Here is a 12,668-nt window from a genome sequence, read left to right on the forward strand (position 1 = left end):
ACAATGCTGGATCTGAAATCAGGAAGACCTGAGTTCAAAACCAGCTTTTAACGAAGATACCAAATTGTGCTGTTCACACACTTACCCTCTGTCAGCTTTAGTTTTTTCATCTGTAAAATGGGGTTCATAACAGCACCTGATTCCTAGGGTTCATGAGAGGATCAAATAAGAAAATATTTATAAAATGTTTTATAAATCTTTTAAGGCTTTGTTGATTCTAGATGTAATAAAAGAATGTAGGGGACATATACATTTTCAGCTAAAATTTTCCCAGAGTCATGAATCAATAATGGGAGAGCAGGAATGAGAACCTATGTCTCTTGACTTCCTCTCTGGCTCTTTTTGCTACTTTCCACAGCAGCAACTTAGTGTCCTCGAGATAATATAAAATCCCCATCATGGCATGGAGGATCTTCTACAATAGTTCCCTGATGTATCCTTACAATCTTAGATCATGTCACTTTAGTTACTATATCAAAATGTCTTGGAGAAATTGGAAAGTTTTTTTTGTTTTTTTTTTTTTTTAATTTAAATGTCTCTGAGCTTCAGCCTGAAACAAAGGTCCATCTTTTTTTCAGACGATTGCTCTATGGTTTGTGAGTCATGGAATGCTATAATCTCTGAAAAGAGAAGAAAACAATGGGAAGAAATGACTTGCGTACATAGGCTGCAACTATTTTTTTTTCCCCTGAGGCTGGGGTTAAGTGACTTGCCCAGGGTCACACAGCGGCTGCAACTATTAAGTGAAAAAGAAGCCGGTTTGATTTGGTGAGAGTGAGGGATAGCCCAGGGATGGTGTACTCCTGGTTCAGACATCACCAAGGATTTCAGTCCATTGAATGAATTCATGGTTAACGGGAGGAAATGGGGCAGGAGTCTCACAGGATGGGCAGGGATGGCCTAGCTCTGGTCTCTACATTGTTAGAATGGAAGCCCTTTTCAGGTGGGATTTGTTTCACTTATTGAATTTGTACCCGGCATTTTGTAGTTGTTTAATAAATGCTCATTGATTGATTGTTGGAAGAAACACCGACAACAGTGTGATTCCAGTCTTGTTGGAGCATAGATATGTTAAAGGAGCTAGAACCTACTCAAGTAATGGACGAATGTACCTCTTAGGTTGCCAGTGTAGAGAGACAGGAAAAGCAGGAAATGCCGAAGTCAGGGCTCTCCTAGCAACAGCGGCCTCCACATACGTTGTGGTCCTGATTACCAAGGAGCCCATCACAGTCTGGGTCACCACACTGCACTGGTATATGTGTAGATGCACACGTCATGGACGTAAATTAATGTAAACCAACTTGAATGCCTACATTTCCTGGCTGGCAGCAGGCCTGCTTTTAGTATTTCAGCCTGGGAACATAGTTGGCAAGACTCATCCTGTGGGCTGGCCCCTTTTGCTCCACAAACATTCAGGTATGTGACCTTGAAACGTTCTGTCTCTTACATTGGTCAAGGGTTTTTTTTTTTTTTTTTTTTTTTACTGAAACTGTATGAACAAGGAGTAATTGAGAGGGCTGAGATAGGGAAAGTCCCAATCTTACTGTCTAAAGGAAAGGCTGTTTTAATTGGAACTGAAGCTGCTTTTTTTTTTTTTTTTTTTTTTTTAAATGAAGTAAACTGGAGGGTTTAGGGAGAAGAATAAAACCAAATCAACTTTTTGGAAAATAAAAAGAGATTAATCTAGGATCTGCTTAGGAATTCCTGCTTTTTCAACTGCTTCCTTTTGCTTGGACCTGACATGTATTGAAGGCTGTGGGACAGGAGAAGGGTTTTGTGGTTGGAGAGGGAGGAAGGCTTTCAAGGTTGAAAAAAAATCTCCTGGGACTGTTTGCTGCATTCCTAGGTGTCGTTTTAAAGGAGCCACGTTTGAGAGTGAAGAAGAAAACCTAATTTAGGCCTGATAACCAAAGAGAAGAAAGGTTATTCTTAAATTCTTAAGTATCCAGACAAACTCCGACTGTTGCTTTCCTGCCCCCAAAGGCCATTTTCTTTCTCTCTATCTCTCTTTCATATTTAAAACTTACTCCTTCCAAATAAAAACTACCATAGTATTTTTACCAAAACAACCAAAGCACTTTTATACCTATTTTCTCATTTTTTTCTTCAAAATTTCCAAGTCAGTTAAGCAGGATCATTATCTTTATTTCCTTTGGGCAGTTGAAGAAATTGAAGGCCCAAGAGGGACCTTGCCTTAGAAAACCCAGATGTCTAGTGGAAGAATCAGAACAAGGACCCAGATCCTAGGCTGGGTGATTCTCCATCAGAGTTCTGATTACAATTCTCATCTAGGAGGTGTAGGTCTCCCCAAACCAGTGTGTGTGTGTGTGGGGGTTGTTTCATGGGGCATCCATTTATTTCCTTTATCCCCCAGATTCCCACACAGACTCAACCTCCTTGTGCTTTCCCACACATGGTGGTGCTGGCCTGAGTTTCACCTCAGCCTGTGCCCCAGATGTATTCAACAGCTTTTTTTTCTTTTGGGAAACAGAGTGATATCTGAAGCCTGTGCTGGCCTTCCTCACAGTGACCTCTCCACCCTGCGGTCTGGTTTCTGGCAGAACTGCAGGCCTCCAGCACAATAGCAGGAGGAGAGGGAGTAGGAAGGGGATTTGGTGAGGAAGGAAATCCACATAGGAACTTCCCCCCCTCCCCACCTCCATGCACCAGACATCGAGAGAAAGACATGGTTTTTATTATGAGGGTTGGTTTTAGAAAACCAGCAGACAAAGCCCCAAGTCCTTCAGCTGCCTTGGAATGAAACAAAGAGAGCATGGGAGAAATGTGGGGATGTCAGAAACAGGGAAAGCTGAAAACAAAATGGCAGAGCAATATGATCAGCTCCTGGCTCTGTATTCATTCCACAGCTAAACTGGTCTTCACTCTGGGTAGAATCTTAGACCCATTGCCCCAATCTAATCTTCACCTCTTGTGGCTCAGCCACTGTGGGAAGGCCTCTTCAACTCTGCTCCCCCGAACTTGTCCCCTCTCCAACAGCAGAGGCAGCCCAGGAATTCTTTAATCCTTGGGGGACCCTTGAGCAATGAGCTCTTTATGACTGCCCCCACTCCCATTCCTCAGCCTCTTCCTAGAAGGACTGTTCTTTTAATGCAAAGCAAACCCAATGGCTTTCTCCAGAGGAAGTTTTGACAGCAAGGATAGTTTAAGGGGAAACCTCTAAAACCTTTAGTGCTCAGTTAATGGCACTGGTAGTACCCACAGAAATGAAGATTCCAGGATCTATTATCTCTCATAAATTGTGTGTCTGTGCCCCAGGTGACTTTTCCTCTAATTCCTTGGGCTGTTCTTTCTCATCTGTCTTATCCCAGGCCCAACTCGGGCCTTCCCCGACCTTTCTTTGGCAAACTTTTCATTTATGCCTCAGAATCCATTAGAAGCAAGTGAAGGTACCCAGATGTCCAACACAGCAGGACTCGCTCTTCCCTCTTACTGATCAAAAAAGGTCCGGTCAAGGAATCTTTAGGGCCCAAGAGAGTCCCAGTAAAGGGAGTGGTTGAGTGGAAGGAGGGGCAGCTCCTGCAGGGGAGAGAGTGTGTTGGGACAAAAGCAGAGCTCATTTTTAGGTGGTGGCTCTAGGCTCATGGATCCTCCCCATCCTTTTGAAAACTTCTGTCTTTAAGTCCAAGCAGCATTCCCAGGGCAGCCCTAGCATCTCTTCCTTGGAGCCAAGATATTTCCCTCTAGCTAATAGCTGACAGCTCTGTTTATGCCTCCCCATAATTCTCTGGTTTTATGCTTTTTTTCTCCCCCCACCCCCACCAGGCCATTAAACTCTATGCCAAAGGCTGTGAGACTCCCCTCCCCTTCCTCCACCTTCCCTTTGATGTCCTCTAGGCCCCACAGACCCTGCAAGTAGTTTCTTGCCTCTGTGGAGACAGCCTCGAAGCTCTCCAACTCTCAACTCAGAGATCAACTTGTTTAGCCTTGGACACTTTCCCTCTCTTCCCTGCTAATGCTCTCCCCCAGGGTGGAGCAGACTCCATCCAATCTGCCCTGCCTTCTGGTCCTCGGGGCCTCTGCCTTCCTGCTGCCCCCAGCACCCATGGACATTCCCATAGGGACCTCAGATCCTGTGTCTTCACTGACAACAACTGCATTCCCACTGGTTCCTTAATCCTTTCCCTTAGGGCTGTGTCTGAACAGGCGAAGGAGTTGACTCTCCACATGGAATAATTCAAAGGGTGCCCCAAGGGCTTCCTTCCACTACTTTACCGCATCTCCCAGTGGCCTGCTGGGGGCGGAGGAGAGCTGAAATTATCCAGTCCCTCCCTGGGTTTCAAGGCATTTAAACGTTTCCTGGGTAATAGATTCGTCAGAGTGTTTGAACAGGAAAGGATCTCGGAGCTCAGCCTCATTTACAAAAGGAGGTAGCTGGGTCCCAGAGAAAGAAAGTCACTTGCTCAAAATCACAGAATGAATTAGAGGCAGGATAAAAACAAGTGGAAGCAGCATGTGATTTAGGGTTGAGGCCCAAATGCCATTTCTGATACCATTCTGGGCAGTCAGTGGACCAGTTAACCTCTCTGGGACTCAGTTTCTTCATATGTAAATGAGGTCTTTGGGAGAGAAGATCTCTTAGGTCCCTTCTCTTTCTAAATCTATGGTCTTAAACCCTAAGCCGTGGTGTTCCTTCCCAGTAGATAACTGGACCTGGTCAAGACTGGAGTTCAAATTCAACCTCAGATACTTCCTAACTGTGACTGAGCAAGTCAGTTCCTCATATGAAAAACGGGGATAGTAGTAACACTAATTCCCAGGGTTGTCGTGTGGATCAAATGAGTTGGTATTTATAAGGCACTATATAAATGTTGGATATTAATATATCCAGCAGGAGGAAATTAGATAAAGGATAAGTAGATTTTGGCATCATGGTCCTGTAAAGAGGGATGACATTGGTGGTATAGGACCTGAGTTCAAATCCCAGTTCTGTCAATTATTACTTGAGAAATCTTGGGCAGGTCAATAAATCACTCTCTGGGCATCTGTTTCCTCAGCCATGGTAAATTAAAAATTTGGTTTAATGGTCTTTAAAGTCCCTTCCATCTGTAAGTCTATGATCCTACAGAGAAAAAGTACTATCAGAAGGTAGGTGAGGGAATGTGTGCATGTTTGGTTGTTTTCACTTTTTTAGGGGGGAGGGAGATCAACAGATGCTTTGGGTCAAGGGAGGGGAGTTAGTGTAAGGACCCGGAGAACATAATGAAGCTGAGTTGAAGAGTGACAAGAGAGAGATGGGGGGAAAGGCTGAATAACAAAACAACCTCTTACATACATCAACTCTTCAAAGTGACTGCTATTAATACCCCAGTTTTACAGATGAGGATGCTGAGCCTGAGAGGGTCACACTGTCAGCAAGTGTCTGAGATGGGATTTGAACACTGGTTTTCCTAAGGGCAAATCCAAAACACTATTACTCCATGATGTTCCTTCTGACGACAAAATATGTATATTTCACAAATTTTCCGAGGCTGGATCTCGTCTTCCCAGGGTGAGATGGTGGTTTTCCTCAGATCCTCAGAATACTCCATCTATTTCTTCTTCCCTTTGGTTCCTCCCCCTAGGATTTCTCCTTTTTACTCCCCAGGCAGACAGAAAGAACCTGACTTGCTGTGTGATCTTGGGTCAACTACTTCTTTCTCATTCTCACCTCCCTCTTTTGTAAAATGAGGGTGGTTCAATTAGATGATCTCAAAGTCCTTTCAGTTCTATCACTTGATATTAGATGCTGTGACTATGCAAAACTCTGAATTCAGCACCACAAATTCAAGAGATTTGATTTCATTCAATATATATCTGAACTTCTATCAGACACTGTGCCAGATACAGACATGAGTGACGGTGGGCTTCCTGGCCTGATACAAAGAACTGGACGGGGGAGGGGACTGGGCCTGGAAATGGAGAGAACACAACCAATGGTCACTTGGCCACGGAGGTTTCATGAAAAGGGGCATCTTTTGGGATGAGCCATGAAAAATGGGTGCATTTAGCAGACAGGTGAGATGAGAGGTGGCCTCCTGGTGTGGGAGAGCGGTCAGTATGGGAGCAGTCAGGGGAGCGGCAAGTTGTCCCACTGACACAGAGAACAAGGCTGCTATTGGAAGAGCTGGAAAGGAAGGCTGGGGGGATGCTTAACCAGGGGTCAGGATGAGGGAAGCTTTGACGATTTGGGCATCTGGCCCCCACTCTTTTATAAAGGAAAAGGACAGGAGTGGGGGGAAGGGGGAGGGAATGTGGCGTGCAGGTTGTGCAGATGGCCAGTTAGTGCAGAGGTATAACTGGAACTGGGGTCTTAGTGACTCTCAGCCCAGTGCTCCTTTCCCCTTTATACTGCAGAGGACAAATTTCAGATCTGGTAGGAGAGGCAAAAAGATGTCATTAAGGGTTTCTGAGCTGGAGAAGTGAGCGCCAGGAACAAAGATGTGTTTGGGAAAGAATTTGTCTCTGGCAAATCCTCTCACCCATCTCAAGCCCCCTTGGGGCATAGTCCGTACCAGCAGTTTTCGAATGCCCCTGGGGCTATGGGGAAAAAATCTGCATTTCCAGGGCTTGGGAAAGGAACCTCCTAAGAAAGGATTTCTTCCCCTCCCCTTTCTTCCCACAGCCTCTAAAAGATTCCAGTTTACCTGACGGAAGCTGATGCCCTCCGAGCCGAGCTCATTCCTTCCCCCCTTCCCTGCTCCTGATGCTCATGTGGAATTCAAGGACAGCACTGGACAACACATTTTGCCAGGACTGGGACCTCAATACTGGATCACCTATCAGAGTGTGAGTTGTATTCTCCTTTGATATTTTTCCTTCCATCCCCTGGGAAATCTGTCTCTTTCTTGCTGACATCCATCTTCTACTTCTCTTTTGTGAACACGGAGGCCAAGAATTCAATCCCTTCCATCCCCCCCCCCATCACCACGTCTGCCTTTCTTTGTCAGCCAGTTCCCCCCCCCCCACCCTCTGCAGTGTCCTGGACACCCTTCCCCACTCCTGTCTCTGGTGCAGGCCCCAAGTTCTTTATGCAATGGCAGAACACCGTACTATTTATCTTGAGCTTTAGTGCTGCCTGCCTGCTCCCTTACCCTGACACTTCTGCTCGCCTTATCATTATTTTTACCCCTTTAATTTCCTCCTGTAATCTCGCCTAGTCTCCCGGTACCTGGTGATCGCACATAGGCCTGACACTTGATTGCTTTCTTGCCCTGCCTGCTGCACACTGAGTTGTTGTTTTCTTTTCTCCTTTTGAGTGTTCTTAATTCCTTCCTTCTAGCTTTCTTCTCCCCTTTCTCACCCCTCCCTTTTTTCTCCCTCCCCCCTGTCTCTCCCTCCCTTCCCTCTTTCTCTTTGTCTCTCCCTCCCTCCTTCCCCCTCTTTCCCTCTGTCTGTCTCTGTCTCTCCCCCCATCTCTGTCTCCCCCCATTTCTCTCTGTCTCTGTTTCTCCCCCCTCTCTACCCTTTTCTCTTCCTTTCTCTTTCCTCCCTCCCTCTCTGCCTCTTTCTTCCTCTCCCCCTCCTCCTCCATCTTTCTCTCTCCCCTCCCTTCAAACTCTTCTGAGGTTTATTTTCCCATTGTTGTTGGTGGATTTAGGTCCACAATTCCTAATCGAGTTATTAGGAGCTGCGCAATCCGCTCCCCCCCCCCCCATCAGTGGGAGAATTGACCACCCCTGAGGATATTTATTGCCTGATGTTATACCATAACCCTTTGGGCATAAATCCACTTATCTTTGAACACTTTCCATTTCCCCTCAGTGTCCTCTCTCTCTTGCTTTATTTCAATCAATTTCAACCTGAGCCTTTCTGCTTTCTTCCCAAACAGGCCTTGCTGCACTCCAATGGCTTTATTCTCCTGTCTTGCTCCCCCTCCTCCCTCCTTTGACATGGAGGTCCTTTCCCACTTCTGCCCATCTCCTGTATAGATTTCATCACTTTGCAGCCATGGCGGTCCAAGTGCCTTCCAAGGCAGAGCTGTTAAAAAATGCAGATTCTAGAATCCCAATGCTGGAAGGGACCACAGAGCTATCTAGCCCAACCTACTCGTTATTCTCTTTAGATCTCATCTGTCAAACGAGAGCTATAGCGTCCTCATAATACCCTAATGTTCACTTCTTTTCTTCCTCACCCCCTACTCTGCCTGCCTCCTCCCTCTACCCCCTCCCAGTCTCCTAGCCACAACTGCTCCTTGGAACAATTGCTCCATTGTGAGGGGAACAAGAACTGAGACCTCCTCCACCTCATCCCTGACCCTGGAAGCCTCAGAAAACTCAGTGCTGACTAGCCTGCCCTTCTAGCCTGGGGAACCATTCTGAATTGTCCCTGTGTGGTGAAGCTGCCATCTCCTCCCGCTGCTGCACCCCCCTCCACCCCGTGGCCATGCTAACAATCCTCAAAACCGGCATCAGGCTAAACTCCTGTTTATTGAGAAAACAGATGAGAAATGAGGACTATAAATGTGCTAGTTAATCTAATAGTCTGGTTAAGGGAGAAAAGAAGATGACCCAGTTTCAAAGAATTCTAAAGCATTCCACACTAAAATTAAGTTCACCATTACTGTACTTTCACTGAGGATGCAGAAGGCACTGCAGAATATCCTACCCCAAATCCTGGATTGTAAAAAGAAAACACTACGTCAATTAAAACAACAACAACAACAACAACAACAACAACACTTATTTTTTAGACTGTCTGAATACTGGACAGATGTATATTTTCTGTCTTTTGATGTTTAAGCTTCTGATTTTCCTGTGAAAAGAAAGGAGACTCTTTCTCTCCCTCTCCCCCTCCCCCTCCCCCAGCCTTTTGCCTATCTCCCTGAGTGGTGGTGTCTGCCAGCAGACAGCTCTGGTCTGCCCAAGCTGGGCTCAGCCGTACTGCTGCCAAGACAGACCTCTAAGTCATTTCCCTGAGAGAGGCAGACAGCTCAGTAATGAAGCGCAATGCTGTGACGCTCTCAGGAATGACATTGGCCAGCACCAGCTGAGATGTAGCAGCATATCAAAGCCTCATTTTTCTTTTTCCTGTTAGGCAAAAAAAAAAATTTACATGAAACCCCCTCTAGAGCCCTTATCTTCTGTTTTATGTGACAATGAGGAGATTCTTTGAATAGGGTCCCCATTTCTGCCTTCAGCTGAATGTCAATGCTGCCTGCTCAGGGACCCTAGCTACTTGGTACTTCTCCCTAGATGAAGGCCCTTGGGTCTAAGGACCCCTTAATGGAAAGGGGGAGGAATGGTCAGGTATATGAGGATAGGGAAAAGAGAGAAAGGGAATGAAAGGAGATACTCAGTACTTCTATCACCACAGAGCAGGTTGAGATAAAGCTTTTAATGATAAAAAGAGAATAGTGGAGCTATCAGCATCTTCCTCTGAGGGGGCCAAAACGAGGATTTCTGGCAGCTTCTCCTCTAGCCCTGAACAATAAATACATTCCAGATGTGAGGTCTTGTGAACACATTGGTGGCTACCAACACAGTATGATTTAAGGGGCAACAGCAAGGCTTCCTGTCTCTCCCTTCTCCCCCCCCCCCCAATATTTCACCTTCACTACCACTCATGTCTAAAATTCCACCATTAGCAATTAATTTCTCTGAAGGAAGCACTGCCCTCCCCAGGCTCCTCTTTTAAATAAATGCACATTTTCCTTTGGGAATCAACAGCCTTAATTCAGTCCCTAACGTCCTGGAACCAAAGATTAATTTATTAGAATCTTCCTCATAACTGGAGGCACCTTGATTAACCTGGGGCTCTAGGGATCTTTAGATGGGAGGGGGTGAGGGGGCAAACCAATGGGAAGGATCTAGAAAGAAGAGGCAGACAGGCGGCCCCTGAAGAGACTTCGTTCACAACCATGGACAAAGAGGCAACAGAGAAAAATCAAAAGAGTAGGAGACCTCAATCAGAGGTCCAAAAACAGCTTGAAATCACTCCACCTTTCTGGGTCTCAGTTTCCTTCATCTGAAAATTGGAGGGGTTGGCCTGGATGATCTATTAGGTCCCTTTCAGCTTCAACAGCACACTTAGTATTGTTGTATAGGAGCTTAACCAGTTAGAGGCAAAGGGCTAATTCAGTGGAGAGTGCTCATTTCTTGAGGGTGGAGACTTGGTGGCAGTCTGCCCTCTGCCACCCAATGCTGACCCTTCACATCCCACTTCAACCTAGGATCCCTGTGAAAGTTCTAGGAGTCTAAGGCACCAGCTCCTAAGGGAGCTCCCTGCTCCTCTTTACCCACTGAAGAGGGTGGAGGAGAAGAGAGAAGAAGAGCAGCAAGTCAGTTTCTTTATGTGATCAATAGGTTTCTATCCAACTCTGAAATACTATGATTTCATCAAGGCCTGCACTGGCCCTTTTGCAAATGTCTTTTATTTTTTAATGGATTGGAAAAAAAAACCACATCTATCTTTCTGTAAGTAGTACCAGCTTCCTGTCGCTCTTCCCAGGCCTATCCCATCTCTATGTTTTCCCTTTTCTTCAAGGACCTTACTCCTGCTCCTCAGAGTCAAGAAAAAAAGGGAAAAGGGAGAGCTTCAGCTGGTAACACAGGGGAAATGTTTTTTTTTTTTTAAAACAGGACACTGAGCCAAAATCTCAGTGGAAAAAAAATAAAATATCCGTTTGATGTTGTATGATAAATGATTTTAGTATTATACATTCTCCCTTGGAATCCCAAAGATAAATACTGCTGTATATGAAATCTAAAAGCAGATTTTCAGAAAGGCATCTGACTATGTCAATCTTCCCTGGCTAAGAGCCTAAGCTTTTCCTCCCAGTAATACCTTGGCTGTTCCTTGCCTTCTAGCAGGGGGGAAAAAGGGAGGTGGGGGGAGGGAGGACAGTTTAGAACAGGGAACTTCCAAAAGGAATGATTAAGGAGTAAATCTGCCTCAGAAAGATAGAGCATTTATAGTCATGGTGCATTTCTAGCCAGCTTGAGACCAAATTATATGGAAGGCACTCGGACTGACCCAGTCTACCCCGCTGTGCTGCCAGCACACAGGACATCAGAACCAGGGTGGGACCCTAAGAGATCATCTCCTCTAACTCCCTCGTTGTCCAGCTGAGGAGGCAGAGGCCCAGATCAGTTAGAAGCCCTTGTCCTCATTTACAGCTGGTCTGGGAGCAGATCCTGAGCCTCTCCGGATTCTTAAATCCATTCTTTTTACCACATCACGGCTGCTTTGCTGCCTGATTTCATTCCTGATCAATTTACTCATCACCTCCTGAGCTTCTTTAGAGAGAAAAGATTACAGCTTCCACAAGAGTAGGGGAGGAGGGAGGGATGATGAATTAAGAGGAACCCTGGGAAGAGAGGAAGGGCACTGCTATGGTTGAGATGCTCATTCTTTGGGGAATGGGAGATTTGGTATTGAAGATTTGAATATGAAAGAGCAGTAGGACCAGCAGGAAAAAATCTCCACCAGGCTGAGCCAAATCAGGGCAAGGTTCATCCTCCCTTCCCATGTCTTTTAGAACCAGAAACAACTGTTCTGAAGGTCAGACGGAGGGATTTATCCTTCTGTCTCCCCACATCATGTCTGGGCACATAAAATGTGTTCACCTCACTTCTGTCTGGCCAGGTGTTCCCCTGACAATCTAAGAAGGGCAGATAGGGAAAGGCGGAGGAGGGGAGAGGACTAGGGGTTGGGAATAGGAGCTTCCCAGCATAACAACTCCTTGAATTCCAACCAACTGTGGAATCATAGGGTCAGTTAGAGAGAAAAAAATGGGACTTGCCCATTTCATTTGTTCTGCTGCTGGGCAGGAAGCATGGATATTTCACCTTATTAACTCCTTGTGAAAAATGAATGAATTCAATACACTATGACCAAGTAGGATTTATACCTGGAATGCAGGATTGGTTCAATATCAGGAAAACTATTAGCATAATTGACTATATCAATAACCAAACTAACAGAAATCATATGAGTATATCAATAGACGCAGAAAAAGCATTTGACAAAATATAACACCCATTCCTATTACAAACATCAGAGAACATCAGAATAAATGGAGTATTCCTTAAAATTATAAGTAACATCTATCAAAAAAGAGTTCAACCAAAGAGAGGAGAGAAACTGCCTCCCCTTCACCCTTCTTCAGCCCCCCCCAAGTTTAGGGTCTCGAATGTGCTTTTTCTAGCCAGATCCAACTCCCAACTCTCTTGAGGTCGCTCATCAGGACCAACAGGAAAGTGGGAGTGTGGTACAAAACACCCTGAATTGGGAACTCATCACACTGAGGCAAATCACCCACCCTCTGGATCTCAGATTTCTCACTAATCAAATGAGAACAACAGTGCTATGCTTAATCAACCCAGAGATGCCATGAGGATCAAAAGAAATGTTGGGGATGAATATGATGCAATGAATTTCTGATGAAATTAAAGGTTAATGATTCCAGCCAGTAAACCTTACCTTACCCCTCCTCCACCTCGATGAAAGTGAAGATACTGGTCAGTGAACTGAGCAAGGATTGGAGTTTTCCTTTTGATACTGCAGCTGTGGGATACACCCTTCAGGCATGCCCAGGAAATTGAAGTAGGTAGAGGTAGATATGTCATAGTGTACCCCAGAGACAATTTTGTGATAAATGGTCAGACATCACTGAGGGGTCTAAGAGGAATCCTTTGGAAGTCTCCCAGGCTGGAAAACTTGGTAGCCCT

General features: G+C 45.4%; 1 protein-coding gene and 1 long non-coding RNA gene across 11 annotated transcripts in view; one reads left to right on the forward strand and one right to left on the reverse strand.

Annotated features, from left to right (window-relative positions):
* RAI1 (retinoic acid induced 1) overlaps positions 1-12,668 on the reverse strand; it is a 312,902-nt gene that overhangs the window by 51,465 nt on the left and 248,769 nt on the right. The window lies entirely within an intron of this gene.
* On the forward strand, positions 1,210-10,574 carry LOC141550680 (uncharacterized). Its single transcript, XR_012484659.1, has 3 exons — positions 1,210-1,416; positions 6,623-6,786; positions 8,171-10,574. It is a non-coding gene; the product is annotated as an uncharacterized LOC141550680 (long non-coding RNA).

This window comes from Sminthopsis crassicaudata, chromosome 1 (genome assembly GCF_048593235.1).
Source record: "Sminthopsis crassicaudata isolate SCR6 chromosome 1, ASM4859323v1, whole genome shotgun sequence".
Taxonomy (NCBI): Eukaryota; Metazoa; Chordata; class Mammalia; order Dasyuromorphia; family Dasyuridae; genus Sminthopsis; species Sminthopsis crassicaudata.